The sequence below is a fragment of the Equus przewalskii genome, chromosome 18 (genome assembly GCF_037783145.1).
Source record: "Equus przewalskii isolate Varuska chromosome 18, EquPr2, whole genome shotgun sequence".
Lineage (NCBI taxonomy): Eukaryota > Metazoa > Chordata > Mammalia > Perissodactyla > Equidae > Equus > Equus przewalskii.
The window spans coordinates 56,516,529-56,532,113 of NC_091848.1; the positions used below are offsets into that span (position 1 = coordinate 56,516,529).

General features: G+C 39.4%; 1 protein-coding gene across 12 annotated transcripts in view; it reads right to left on the reverse strand.

The window, feature by feature from the left end:
• Positions 1-15,585, reverse strand: part of TMEM45A (transmembrane protein 45A) — a 77,469-nt gene that overhangs the window by 45,459 nt on the left and 16,425 nt on the right. For 2 of the 12 annotated variants that reach the window (XR_011528986.1, XM_070582081.1), the window contains exon 1: positions 11,606-11,736. The exons of 6 other annotated variants lie outside the window; for them this stretch is intronic. The gene's annotated coding sequence lies outside the window, so the exon portion shown is untranslated. Of the gene's footprint in view, positions 1-11,594; positions 11,892-15,585 lie in introns of those variants that run through there. 4 more of the 12 variants (XR_011528987.1, XM_008517492.2, XM_008517493.2 and 1 more) reach the window with 4 other exon arrangements.

The window sequence follows — 15,585 nt, forward strand, 5'->3', positions numbered from 1 at the left end:
AGTTCAACATTTAAATATTAATTAATGTAATCCATCCCAGGAATAGGCTAAAGAAGAAACATCACATGATCATATCAACAGATGCAGAAAAAAGCGTTTGACAAAATTCAACACCTATTCAAGATCAAATAAATAAATAAAACTCCCGGCAAACTAGGAATAGAAGAGAACTTCCTCAGCTTTATAGAGAATATCTACAAAAATCTCAGCTAACATTATACTTGATGGTGAGCAACTAGAAACTTTCTTCCTAAGATCAGGAAAAAGAAAAGATATTCCCTCTCCTTTACAACAGTTTACTGGAGGTCTTACCTAATGCAATAAAACAAGAAAGGGAAATAAAAGGCACGCAGTGGGAAGGAAGAAATAAAACTGTCTTTGTTCACTGATGAAATGATCATCTATATAGAAAATCCAAAAGAAGAGACAAAAAACTGGAACAAGAAATTATAGCAAGATTTTGAGATACAAGGCTAATATACAAAATTAAGGGGGACTACATATAACCAATGAAGCTTCCATACAGAAAAGGAAATCATCAACAGAATGAAAAGGAAACCTATGGAATGGGAGAAAATATCCGCAAATCATTTATCAGATAAGGAGTTAATACCCAAAATAAAATAGAGAACTCATACAAAAAAACAAAAAACGATTAACAATCCGATTTAAAAATGGCCAGAAAAACTGAACAGACATTTTTCCAAAGAAGACAAACAAATGGCCACAGGCACTTGAAAAGGTGCTCAGCATCACTAACCATTAGGAAATGCAAATAAAAGCCATAATGGGATATTACCTCACATCTGTTAGAATGTCTATTATCAAAAAGACAAGAAATAACAAGTGTTGGGTGAAGATGTGGAGAAAAGGGAACACTTGCACCCTGTTGGTAGGAATATAAATTGGTGCAGCCACTATGGAAAACAGTATGGAGATTCCTCAAAAAATTAAAGATAGAACTACTGTATGTTCCAGCAATTCTACTTCTGGGTATTTATCTCAAAGAAATGAAATTGCTATCTCAAAAAGATATCCGTACCCCTATGGTCATTGCAGCATTATCTAAAATACCCAAGACATGGAAACAACTTAAGTGTCCATCAATGAATGAATGGATAAAGAAATTGTGGTATATATATCCAGTGGAATATTATTCCACCTCTAAAAAGAAGGAAATCCTGCCATTTGTGACAACATAGATGGACCTTGAAGGCATTTTGCTAAGTGAAATAAGTCAGACAGAGAAAGAGAAATATTGTATGATCTCATTTATATGTGGCATCTAAAAAAATCAACTCATAGATACAAAGAACAAATTGGCGGATGCCAGAGGTAGGTCAGTGGGGAGGGTATGAAATGGGTGAAGGTGGTCAAAAGGTACAAACTTCCAAGTGTAAGATAAGTTCAGGGGATGTAATGTACAGCATGGTGACTGTAGTTAATAATACCGTAGTGTATATTTGAAAGTTGCCAAGAGAGTGGTTCTTAAAAGTTCTCATCACCAAAAACAAAAACCTTGTAACTATGTGTGGTGATGGATGTTAACTAAATGTATTGTGGTAATTTCACTATATATATATAAAATATCAAATCATTACATTGTACACCTAAAACTAATCAAATTGTCATGTTGTACACCTAAAACTAATACAATGTTATCTATCAATTATATCCCAATTAAAAAAAACAGATTAAAAAGTGATTAAACAGATTTAAAATTTAAAAGATTAAAAAACAGATTAAAATAGATTAAAAACATCCTGCACAAAGATGTTTATAGCAGCTTTGTTCATAATTGCCAAAACTTGGAAGCAACCAAATGTCCTTCAGTAGTTGAAAGTTAAATAATAGGTGAAAAAATAGTGAAAATCCAATATTTATTTATGAATAAATAAATAGTAGTACCTCCATACAATGAAATACTATTTTGTGATAAAAAGGAATGAACTATCAAGCCACAAAAAGATATGGAAGAAACCTAAATGCATATTACTAAGTAAAAGAAACCAATCTGAAAAGGCTATATATTACATGATTCCAACTACATGGCATTCTAGAAAAGGCAAAACCATGGAGACAGTAAAAAGATCAGTTGTTGAGAGTGATGTCAGCATCATGGCTGAGTGTACTTGCCCCGGGCTCACTCCCCTCCAACATACAATGAAAAAGGACATCCATACTCCAACAGAGGATATCCTAACACAACACAAAAATGTCAGAGAGACACGCAGCCACACGACAGAGAGTAGAGAGGGGAGCCTGCCTCAGAGGAGCTGGAATGGGGTAAGGGAGATCTTCGCTACCTCCCCTAAAGACTTTGATCGCAACTGCGGGAGGATCTATGAGGGAAGGAGTGGGGGAGGGGATGCTCATTCGCAGGAACAAGGACTCCCTAGGGCCCTTGCAGCCTAGAGAGAAGCCCTCTGATGGGGCAAAAACTTTCATGGGGGGTGACCTCGTCAAACCAACACCCCAGGAGACCAGTTAGCGAAAGCAAGAAAGCCTGGAGAGCACCCAGGAGACAGTGCCACTGCTCCCACCGGCCACACACCCACTCCACTGCCTGGGACCTGGCTGAAGGTGGAGGGCTCAGAATACATGGCTCTCAACCCCTACTCAGTGGCAATAGGTGGTAACTGCAACCAAATAATATCAGAATGAGAAGACCCAACCCACTTCCTCTAACAACATCTGACACTACATCAAATCTCCAGACCAGAGAGAAAATGACAAGCACCCAGAACTCAGTCCTGAGGACACACAAATATGTCATCTAAATGACAATGAATTCAAAACAGCTATCATCAAAAAACTCTATGAGGTAAAGAGAATGTAGAGAAACAATTCAATGAGTTCAGGAGCTACTTCACAAGATCTTGAAACTATAAAGAAGAATCACTCAGAAACATTAGACAGGAAAGACACAATGGAAGACATAAAACAAAATACGGATTCCCTGAATGCTCGAGTGGTCATCATAGAGCAGCATATCAGCATAACCAATGACAGACATGTTGAAATGCTCCAGACAGAGGAAGAGAGAGAACTAAGACCAAAAAGAAATGAAGAAAGTCTCCAAGAAATAGCCAACTCAATGAGGAAATGCAACATAAGAGTTATAGGTTTTCAAGAAGGAGAAGAGAAGGAGAATGCAGCAGAAAGCATGTTCAAAGAAATAACAGCAGAGAACTTCCCAAACCTGGGAAAAGAGAGGGAAATCTGGTTGGGAAAAAGCTTCCAGATCTCCTAGATTTGTCAATGTAAAAAGACCTACTGCAAGACATAGAGTAGTAAAACTGGCAAAAATGAGTGACAAAGAAAGAATACTAAGGGCAGCAAGGCAGAAGAAAATAACCTATAAAGGAAGCACAATCAAGCTTTCAGCAGATTTCTTGGCAGAAATCTTACAGGCTAGGAGACAATGGAATGACATACTCAAATCTTTAAAAGACAAAAAGCTTCAGCCAAGAATACTCTATCCAGCAAAAATATCCTTTGGATATGAGGGAGAAATTAAAACTTTCCCAGACAAACAAAAGCTAAGGAACTACATAGCCACGAGGCCACCCCCTACAAGAAATCCTCACGAAGGTCCTCATACCAGAAAAAGAAAAGGGGGGAGAAAGGGGTCACAAAGTATGGAGATAAATAGGTAGACAGAATCAGAATAGGACAGCAAATACTCAACTATAGCATTAAGCTAAAGGGAAGGAAAACACCAAAAACGAAGATAATCTTGTCACTTTAACCACAAACTCACAACGCAAGATGGAATAAGCTATGAGAAAAACAACTTTGGAGAGGAGGAGGAGAGGGACTGAACTGGTTTAGACTAAGGAAATAAGAGGCCATCAAAAAATGGACTATCTTATACACGAGATTCTGAATACAAACCTCAGGGTAACCACTAAACCAAAAAGCAGAACAGAGACACAAAGTATAAATAAGGAGAAAACAAAGAAACACATCATAAAAAACTACATAATTAAATGGGTAGACCAACACACACAGGACGAGAAACAAAGGAAATGCAGGAAAACCAGGCAACAAGTGATAAAATGACAGCATTAAGCCCTTGTACATCAATAATCACCCTAAACATAAATGGATTGAGTTCTCCAATATAAAGACAAGGAGTGGTGTGATGGCTTAAAGAACAAGATCCAACAATTTGCTGCCTCCAGGAAACACATCTCAGCTCCAATGACAAACACAGGCTCAGAGTGAAGGGGTGGAAGACAATACTCCAAGTTAATGGTAAACAAAAGAAAGCAGGTGTCGCAATACTTATATCAGACAAAGTAGACTTCAAGATAAGACAGGGAAAGAGAGACAAGACAGGCAGTATATAATGATCAAAGGGACACTCCATCAAGAAGAAATAACACTTATAAATATCTATTCACCCAACACAAAAGCACCAAAGTTCATAAAGCAACTATTAACAAACCTAAAAGAAGATATTAATAATAACACAATAATAGTAGGGGATCTCAGCACTGCACTCACATCAATGGGTAAATCATTCAGACAGAAAATCAACAAGGAAACAGCTAAATTAATTAAATGAAATGAAATGAAAAGCTAAACCAGTTGGACTTAATAGACATATATAGAACACTCCATCCAAAAATGGCAGAGTACACATTCTTCTCAAGCACACATGGAACAATCTCAATGATAGACCATATGTTGGGAAACAGGGCAAGCCTCAATAAATTTAATAAATTGAAATAATAACAAGCTTCTTTTCTAATCATAATGCTATAAAGCTAGAAATTAATTACAAGAAAAAAGCTGAGAAAGGGACAAAGATGTGGAGACTAAACAACATGCTATTGAACAAGCAATGGATCATTGAAAAAATTAAAGGAGAAATCAAAAAATATCTGGAGACAAACAAAAATGATAATATACCATACCAACTCATATTGGATTTAGCAAAAGCCATATTAAGAGGGAAATTCATCACAATACAGGCTCACCTTAACAAGCAAGAAAAATCCCAAGTAAGCAATCTCAAATTAAACCTAACTGAATTAGAAAAAGGAGAACAAACAAAGCCCAAAGTCAGCAGGAAAGAAATAATCAAAATCAGAGTAGAAATAAATGCAATTGAAACAAAAAAAAGGCACTAGAAAGGATCAATGAAACAAAGAGCTGGTTCTTTGAGAACATAAATAAAATTGACAAACCCCTAGCCAGACTTACAGACTTACAGACTTACAAAATTCAGATAAACAAAATCAGAATTTAAAGAGGAGAAATAACAACAGACACCACAGAAATACAATGGATTATAAGAGAACACTACAAAAAAATATAGGCCAACAAAATGGATAATCTAGAGGAAATGGGTAAATTCTTAGACTCTTACAACCTCCCAAAGCTGAATCAAGAAGAAACAGACAATCTGAATAGACAAATCACAAGAAAAGAGATTGAAACAGTAATCAAAAGCATCCCAAAGATTAAAACCCCAGGACCAGATGGCTTTCCTTGGGAATTCTACCAGACTTTCAGAGAAGATTTAAAACCTATCCTTCTCAAGCTATTCCAAAAGATTAGGGAGGATGGAACACTTCCTTACACATTCTACAAGGCCAACATCACTCTGATACTAAAGCCTGACAAGGACAACACAAAAAAGGAAAACTATAGGCCAATATCACTGATGAACATAGATGCAAAAATCCTCAACAAAATTTTGGCAACCCAAATTCAGCAATACATCAAAAGGATCATACATCATGATCAAGTGGGATTCATACCAGGGACACAGAGATGGTTCAACATCCTCAAATCAATCAACATGATACACCACATCAATAAATTGAGGAATAAAAACCACATTATCATCTCAATAGATGCAGAGAAAACATTTGACAAGATCCAACAGCAAGTTATGATAAAAACTCTTAACAAAATGGGGATAGAAGGAAATTACCTCAACATAATAAAGACCATATATGACAAACCCACAGCCAACATCATACTCAATGGCAAAAACTGGACACCATCCCCCTTAGAACAGGAACAAGACAAGGATGTCCACTATCACCACTCTTATTCAACACAGTACTGGAGGTTTTGGCCAGAGCAATTAGGCAAAAGAAAGGAATAAAAGGAATCCAAATAGGGAGTGAAGAAGTGAAACTCTCGCTGTTTGCAGATCACATGATCTTATACATAGAAAACCCCAAAGAATCCATCAGAAAACTAATAGAAATAATTAACAACCACAGTAAAGTTTCCAGATACAAAATCAACTTACAAAAATCAGTTGCTTTTCTATACTCCAATAGCAAACTTACAGAAAGAGAACTCAAGAATACAATTCCATTTGCAATCGCAACTAAAAGAATAAAGTACCTAGGAATAAATTTAACCAAGGAGGTGAGGGACTTATACAATGAAAACTATAAGACATTACTGAAAGAAATTGATAATGACTTAGATAGAAAGAGATTCCACGTAAATGAATTGGAAGAATAAACATAGTTAAAATGTCCATACTACCCAAAGCAATCTACAGATTCAATGCACTCCCTATCAGAATCCCAACGACATTCTTCACGGAAATAGAGCAAAGGATCCTAAAATTCATATGGGACAACCAAAGACCCCGAATTGCTAAGGCAATCCTCAGAAAAAGGAACAAAGCTGGAGGTATCACAATCCCTCAATTAAAAATGTACTACAAAGCCATAGTGATCAAAATGGCATGGTACTGGTACAAAAACAGGCACACAGATCAATGGAACAGAACTGAAAGCCCAGAAATAAAACCACACATCTACGGACAGCTAATCTTTGACAAAGGTGCCAAGAACATACAATGGAGAAAAGATCGTCTCTTCAATAAATGGTGTTGGGAAAACTGGACAGCCACATGCAAAAGAATGAAGGTAGACCATTATCTCACATCATACACAAAAATAAACTCAAAATAGATCAAAGACTTGAAAATACTCCTGAAACTATAAAATTTCTGGAAGATAATATTGGTAGTACATTCTTTGACATTGAACTAAAAAGGATCTTTTTGAATACCATGTCTTCTCAGACAACGGAAACAAAAGAAAAAATAAACAAGTAGGAGTTCATCAGACTAAAGAGCTTCTGCAAGGCAAAAGAAACTAGAATCAAAACAAAGAGACAACCCACCAAGTTGGAGAAAATATTTGCAAATCATATATCTGACAAGAGGTTAATCTCCATAATATATAAGGAACTCACACAACTGAACAACAAAAAACAAACAACCCCATCAAAAAATGGGCAGAGGATATTAAAATTTTTCCAAAAAAGATATACAGATGGCCAATAAACACATGAAAAGATGTTCAACATCACTAATCATCAGGGAAATGCAAATCAAAACTACATTAAGATACCACCTTATGCCTATTAGAATGGCTATAGTCACTAAGACTAAAAGTAATAAATGTTGGAGAGGGCATGGAGAGAAGGGAACCCTCATACACTGCTGGTGGAAATGCACACTGGTGCTGCCACTATGGAAAACAGTATGGATATTCCTCAAAAAACTAAAAATAGAACTACCATATGACCCATTATCCCACTACTGGGATATCCCACTATCCCACTAGTGGGTGTCTACCCAAACAACTTGAAATCAACAATCCAAAGTGACATATGCACCCCTATTGCAGCACTATTCACAATAGCCAAGACATGGAAACAATCCAAGTGCCCATGATGATTGGATAAAGAAGATGTAGTATATATATACAATGGAGTACTACTCAGCCATAAAAAAGACAAATTTATCCCTTTTGCAACAACATGGAAGGACTTGGAGGGAATCATGCTAAGCGAAGTAAGCCAGTCTGACAAAGACAAACATGAGATGATTTCACTCATATATGAAATATAAACAAACACATGGACAAAGAAAACAGTTCAGTGGTTACCAGGGGAAGGGGGGTTGGGAGAGGGCACAGGGGGTGAAGGGGAGCACTTATGTGGTGACAGACAAGAAATAATGTACAACTGAAATCTCACATTGATGTAAACTATTATGAACTCAATAATAAAAAAAAAAGGTCAGTTGTTGCCAGGGGTTAGGAAGGAAGGAGGGATGAATCGGAAAAGTACCAAGGATTTTTAGGGCAGTGAAACCATCCTATATGATACTATAATGGTGGATACATGTCCTTATACATTTGCCAAAACCCTTAGAATATACAATGCCAAGAGTGAACCATAAGGCGACATATGAACCTTGAGGGATAATAACGTAGGTTTGTCAAAACCTACCTCTCTGCTATGAGATGTAGACAGTGGGGAATGCTGTGCATGTATGGGGATAGGGGGTACGTAAAAGGCCACGTGAACAACAGAGTAGACGGTGTTACTTTCCAGAACCCAGCAGGGGCAGCCAAAAGGGCGCCTCACTAATTTATCCTCTATCTGGAATCTACTAGCATCTTAAAACAGCCCTAAAGGAAAACCAAAAAGTCATATTCTGTGCTCCCAAACAATTCTTGTTTTCATGAGTCAAAAAGGGTGAGACCTCAGTGACTCAACTGCAGGCACTCCTGCTGACTGGAAACCATCCAGTGCACTAAAGGGGTGCTCTCTCAGTGTCCCAACAGAAGCCAGCTATGTCCAAGCCAGCTGAGTCATCCTCCGGCCCTAGCCCAGGAAAAAGCCACCCTGAAAAACCTGCCAAATCTCACGGTCCCTTTCGAAATGTAGGTCAGGTCCCCAGGAAGCACCCTAGCCCTAAGGGCAACAGCCACAGCTGAAGATGTTTTTTTGTCTTGGTTTTTCTCTCCTTTCACCATCGTGTTGCTCACTCTGTTGCTCTCCTCTGAAATTCCTCTAGTTTATCTCAATTTCAAGAGTCTAGTTGCCCTCCTCTGTGTCTGTAACAAGATAGGTACTAAAACACAGTTACTCCTGGGGCCTCGCCAAGAGGAGATGAGAACGAGCTTCCACCGGGCCCCTATGACATGCCCCAATGCATCCTCCTGGAAGGACCTGTGTCTCCCATGCTAAGACAATGCGCAAAGCTGCGCCTGGGAGCACCCCCTCAGGACCAGGCATGTGGCCCCATCTCTATCACCAGACGCGAAGGGATGTAACAGTGGGCTCTGTACCCCAACAGAGGCTGGAAGCAAACCTATCTGGGGGAGCATTCCACCTTGCTTGCTTGCCTGCCAGCTCATTCCAGAAGAATTTAAGGTTGCTTACAAAGATTATTAGAGATGGCGACATAAAATAAAGATGAATGAGAAAAACAGGAAGTCGAGGGGCACGGATCTTCTGAATAAGGAACCGGGAAAGACTGGCAGCAATTTCATGATCTCTAACTTCACCTTTCTCCACCACAGACTGTCCCTTCTTTAGTGGTCCTACATGATTCTAGCTTTCTTGTCAAGGTTGCCAAAGACCTCTACATTGCTAAATTCAATGGCCAATTCTGTCTTCATCTTACTGGAGCCACCAGCAGAATTTCACGGAGCTGATCACTGGCCCCTCCCTGGAAAACATTCTTCGCCTATTTGTCTTCTTCACTGGCCCCTCTTTCTTTTCTGGTTTCTCCTAATTTCCTAGCTTTTTAAAATTGGAATGCCCTAGCTCAGTTTTTAAAACTCTTTTCTATCTGCCCTCAGTATTGGGGGATCTCATCCTGTTTCATGGCATTAAATACTATGCCACATGCCCAGAATTCCCAGATTCTTATCTGAAGCCCAGGCTTCTCCCCTGAGCTCTAGACTCCTATATCCAACTGCCCACTCAGCATCTCCACTCGGATGTCTAACACACACCTCCAACTCAAAACTGTCCGAAACACATCTCCTGACATCTCCAGACAGATCTGCTCTACCCACAGTTTTCCCCACTTAAGGGCAGCTTCATCCTTCTAGTTTCACCAAAAATTTTAGAGTCATTCTTGACTCCTCTATTTCTCTCATTTCCCACATCCATCTGTTAGAAAAGAAAATCCTGTTGGCTTTACCTCCAAAATATGCCCAGGATCTGACCAATTTTCACCACCTCCCCTGCGACCACTCCGGCACAAGCTTGGGTCATTACAGTGCTCTCCTAACTGGACTCTCTGCTTCTGCCTTTGTGCCTTTCAGTCTATTCTCAAGACAGGAGCTGGAGTCATCCTGTTGAAATATAAGTCAGGCCCAAGTCCTCCCAAGGGTCTACATGGCCCACATGACTTCACCCCATCACTTCTCCAGCCTCCTCTCCTCTCAATTCCCCACCAGGCTCACTGGCCTCCCTGCTTCTCCTTGAACACACTGGACTCGTCTCCACCTTCAGACTGTGCTCTTGCTGCTCCTCCTGCTTGAAATGCTCTTCCCCTTATCTTCTCTAAGCATTTGCTCAGTGAGACCTTCCCTGATCACTCTATCAAAAACTGAAAACTGTTTCAACACCCCATTTTCCCCGTAATATACCCCCTTCTAATATACTACACAATTTACTGACTTATTTTGTTTACTATATCTCCCTCACTAGAATGAAAGCTTCGTGAATGCAAGGTTTTTTTCTACTTTTCTTTACTGCTTAATCTCTGGCTCTTAGAACTGTGGCTGGCATATAGTAAGTTCTTCAGTACATAAGTATTGGATGGATGGACGGATGCGTAAATGGATGGATAAACAGATAGATGGAGATAGATGGATGGATAGATGGATGGATGGATGGATGGATGGATGGATAGATTGATGGATGGGTGGGTAGAAAGACTCCATGGCAGGAATTATGCTTCAGCTGCTAAATTCCTGAAGACCTCAGAAGGGGAAAATGTTACAAACCAAGTGAAGTAGAATTCAGCATTTATGACACATGCCTTCCCACATCTACTCTGCTTATCTAATTGCAATGCTAGATCTGAACATAAAATGAAAAAACATGTCCACAAAATTATTAGAATTAAGCTAGACTTAGCTTTGTCTCAGTCAGCCACAACCCACAATAAGCAGGCTAGGATTACAGAAGTCAAGGATGGCAGGCAGGACTCCAAAGCCAGGGAAGGGGGCTGGAGGAGGAGATGATAAACTAAAGGCAACCAACTTCTATTGAGTTTCTACCATGTAAGAGATACTGCACAAGGCTCTTTGCTAACATTATCTCATTAAATCCTTACCAACCTGGGAAGCAAGTACTATTACTCTCACTTTACAAATCAAACTGAAGTTCAGAGAGATTAAGCGATTTTCACAGTATCACAAATACACAGCAGAGTCAGGATTCAAGCTATATCTATGTGAACCAAGAGTCTTGCTCCTTCCACACCAAAGGTTACTCTAGAAATGGTGAACTAATTTTGACTTTGACTGTTTCAGACCAATTCTCCCCTCCTAGTCACTCATCATCCTTGCTCTAAGCAGATCAAGCATCTTAGAATTCGGGCAGAAGCAATAAGAAAGAAGAAAATAAAATTGAGCCTTTGTTTCTTAGTTAATAATGAAATTTTTCCAAAAGAATTAAAAAAAAATAAGCTGAAACCCAACATCTTTCAGTTTTACACAAGTGCTCACACACGCACATGTCCATATGCACACCCATAGCAACAAGTAGGAAAATGCAGTATTAAAAGTTACCGTGGTTTTACCTTCACCCAAATCTTTCACGGTTCTTGAGTACTGAAGACGTGCTGCTCAGCCGGTCACAATCCTGACAGATGCTGCTTAATATGTAAGACGGATGAGTATATTTCACCAGCATCAGCCTTTCAACATCCCCAGAGAAATCCCTTTTCTCCCTCCCACACACGTTTCTCCCTGGGTACTGTAGACACCGTCAGTGACCTCCGCCTCCACCAAACTTAGAGAAACCTGGCCCCTTACACCCTGCAATTAATGCCATCAGACATGCAAGTCTGATTGTCAACTCACTGTGCATGCTCTCAGCTTACCAAAAGACAACGTCCTTTGCAATTAGGGAGGCAGTACTGAGTCACTGTCCGCAGGTGTTTCTCCAACAACCTGCAAAGCTCTTACACTCATTTATTCACACTCTCACCAAGTCTGACTCCTGATGACTTATTTCTATGAACCTGTACAACCAGCAAGCTTAGGTGTCCAGTGTAAAAGCATAGTAAAAGTAGATGGCTCCCACAGGGATTAGGCCCACCCATGATTTGCTTCTCTCACCTTGGCCAACCTACCAAGCCAAGCAGCTAACACCCACTCCAACCCACCCAGCGGGGAGTAGATAAATGCTCCAGTCTGCACCCCTCACCTGAGCGGTACCTATGAAGACTAAGAAAATGCAAGAATGAATATTCATGATCTTTACTACTGTTTCAGCATTTGGACCCACAAGTCAATAAGAATATTTCTTGGTTCTTGCTTAAAAAATAAGATCTTCTGGAGTGTGTGTGAAGTCATCCATGAAATGTGAGGTTGTGCTAGCCAGGTACCATAAAACAAAGTAAATCAAGAAAATGCTTCTTTTTAAAGGACAGAAGCACCACATGTAGCCAAGACCTGATTCACTCTTTTAACTACAGGCTCTAAATCAGCATGGAAATTGTTCCAGAAGCAGAAAAGAGCCCTCTGAAAACCTCCTATTAGAGGAGAATGGACCCCAGTTTCATTGGTACTCATCTGGATACACAAACATGGAGCAAGGTGATGAAACAGGCTCTTGATTTTATTTCCTCAGTCTTCTTACACTTGGGTGACCCTGGAAGCATAGAGGCAGAACGAGCTAGGTGATTTGCAGGACCCAGAGCAAAATGAAAATGAGGGGTCCCTTGTTTATAAATTGTTGAAAATTTCAAAACAGTGACAGCAGAGCATTAAACCAAGCACAGAGCCCTTCTAAAACTGGGGCCCTATGTACCTGTGCAGGTTGTACACCCACGAAGCTGGCCCTGCAGATAGGGAATTTGTTCTCCAAGTGGTTGAAAGAGACCTGGAGGGAAACTACAGTAGAATTACATGCTCTCAGATATCATTCACCCTGGGCAGAGTGCTCCGAAAAGCTCCATGACCCTATGAAGGGTCGCTCTGTGCTGGTATCACTTGGGAAGAAGAGTAATTTCTCCCATCTGATAGAATCCTGAACTGGACTTCCACAAACACATCTGCTCCCCTGGGAGATTCAAAAGCTTCCTGAGCCTGTAATTGGTATTCATTTATTTAAGACTGACTGGGCAACAATTAACCTAATCAACTGGATTCATCTGGAAAGCTCGATCTTTATATATACATATATAGATAATTGACATATGACATTATATTAGTTTCAGGTGTACAAACAGCATCATGATTCAATATTTATATACATTGTGTAATGATCACCACAATAAGTCCAGTTAACATACATCACCATCTATAGTTACGAAATTTTTGTGTGTGTGATAAAAACTTTTAAGATCTACTCTCTTACCAACTTTCAAATATACAATACAATATCATTAACTATAGCACCCATGCTGTACATTACATCCCCATGACTCATTTATTTTATAGCTAGGAATTTGTACAGTTTAGCCCTTTTCTCCCATTTTACCCAACCTCCATCCCTTCTGCGTCTGATAACCACTAATCTGTTCTCTGTATCTATGAACTCAGTTTTTTTGTTTGGTTGTTTGGTTTTTCATTTGTTTTTTGTTCTTGTTTTCAGAGTCCTCATATAAGTGAGATCATAGAGTATTTGTCTTTCTCTGTCTGACTTATTTCACTTAGCATAATGCCCTCAAGTTCCATTCATGTTGTCACAAATGGCAAGATTTCATATCCCATTGTATATATATACCACAATTTCTTTATCCATTCATCCATCTGTGGACACTTAGGTTGTTTCCATGTCTTGGCTATTGTGAATGATGCTGCAATGAGCATAGGGGTGCATATATCTTTTTGAGTTAATCTTTTCATTTTCTTTGGATGCATATCCAGGAGTGGGATTGCTGGATCACATAGTAGTTCTATTTTTAGTTTTCTGAGGAACCTCAGTACTTTTTTCCATAGTGGTGGCACCAGTTTACATTCCCACCAACATGGAAAGATCAATCTTGCAGGGGTGAAACCCAGTAAGAAATCTGAGCCCTTAAAAAGACAAAATCGTCCCATTCACAACAACATGGATGGACCTTAAGGGTATTATGTTAAGTGAAATAAGCCAGACAGAGAAAGATGAACTCTGTATGACTCCACTCATAGGTGGAAGTTAAACACAGAGACAAAGAGAACTGATTGGTGGCTACCAGGGGAAAGGGGGAGTGGGGAGAGGGCACAAAGGGTGAAGTGGTGCACCTACAACATGACTAACAATAACGTACAACTGAAATTTCACAAGGTTGTAAACTATCACAATCTTAATAAAAAGTTAAAAAAAAAAAAAGAAATCTGAGCCCTTGCTGGCAGAAAATTCTCGATAATTTTGGTTAAAGAACAGATTTCTCTACCCTACCAAATTGGAAGAGACTTCTTTGGTCATCAGCTTTGTCATAGTTGAATTTTATAAAAACTAGTTGCAAAAAATATAAGACTCAACCTTATGGCTAAGGGGAGTAAATTAGTCTTCGCGCAGGCTTCCAACAAAATTTTTTAGAAGTTTGGCTCAGTCAGTTCTTTTTTACCCCCTTCATGCTGTTCAGGGCCTCAGTGGAATAACCAGCAGGACCTACCCTGTCCACTCACCACCACCCCCAATCAAAATCCACTCATCCTGTGAACCAAACAATTCCTCTAACAAATTAATTTTAGAAATGTGGTTAACAATGGTAGATGGACTAGAGATGGAGGTGAGCCCAAAGGGAGGCCAGTGGAAAAGCTCATTTAAACCACACTCTTTCCTCAAAGGAGCCCACGAAAGCAACTGCTTCCTCTAATCACTAGGATAACGGTCCTTCCCATAAGAGTTAGATGCTGAGCGAATGTAAGCTAACTTGCTCACCATTTCTCTACCTCGACTTATAACACAGAAAAAATACTCATTCGCCTTTATTCTTGCTTTTTTTATTCAACATGGACTCAGAAGTGCCCTCAATGAATTGCTTCTCAAATCACATCCACAGGAAAAAGACAAAAGGATGAACTTTGGTTTGGGGGTATGGAGGAGAGGATATCTATAAATATGATTTTTTGACTGTTAAAAAACAAGACAACAGGCCAAAATGGAGTCGCTTATGCTAAACCCCATGTCACCAAACCGAGACTTAATTACAGTTTTGGCTCTCCCAGAAACGGAATCTTGACCCAGTCATTCAGGTATCTCCTGATCAGTCCTAGTCAGGTAATCTGCCTGATAGACCCCTGCTGTCCTCTAAAGGAAGGTACCCTTACAGTAACCAACCTGCTGTTTCATCTAGTAGAATTTCCTTGCTCCTGTTCCCTTCTGCCTATAAAAGTCTTTCATCTCGTACAGCTCCTCAGAGCTCCTTTCTATCTGCTGGATTGGATGCTGCCTGACTCAAATAGATTTTTGCTCAAATAAACTCTTAAAATTTTTAATATGCCTCAGTTTATCTTTTAACATAACTAAACATGGAAAAGTAAAGTGATATTGTGCTAAACAATGAAGGAAAGATGATATACTTCCAGTCTGTGGCTTTTCCTGAAAACTTACTTTTTCAAGCCT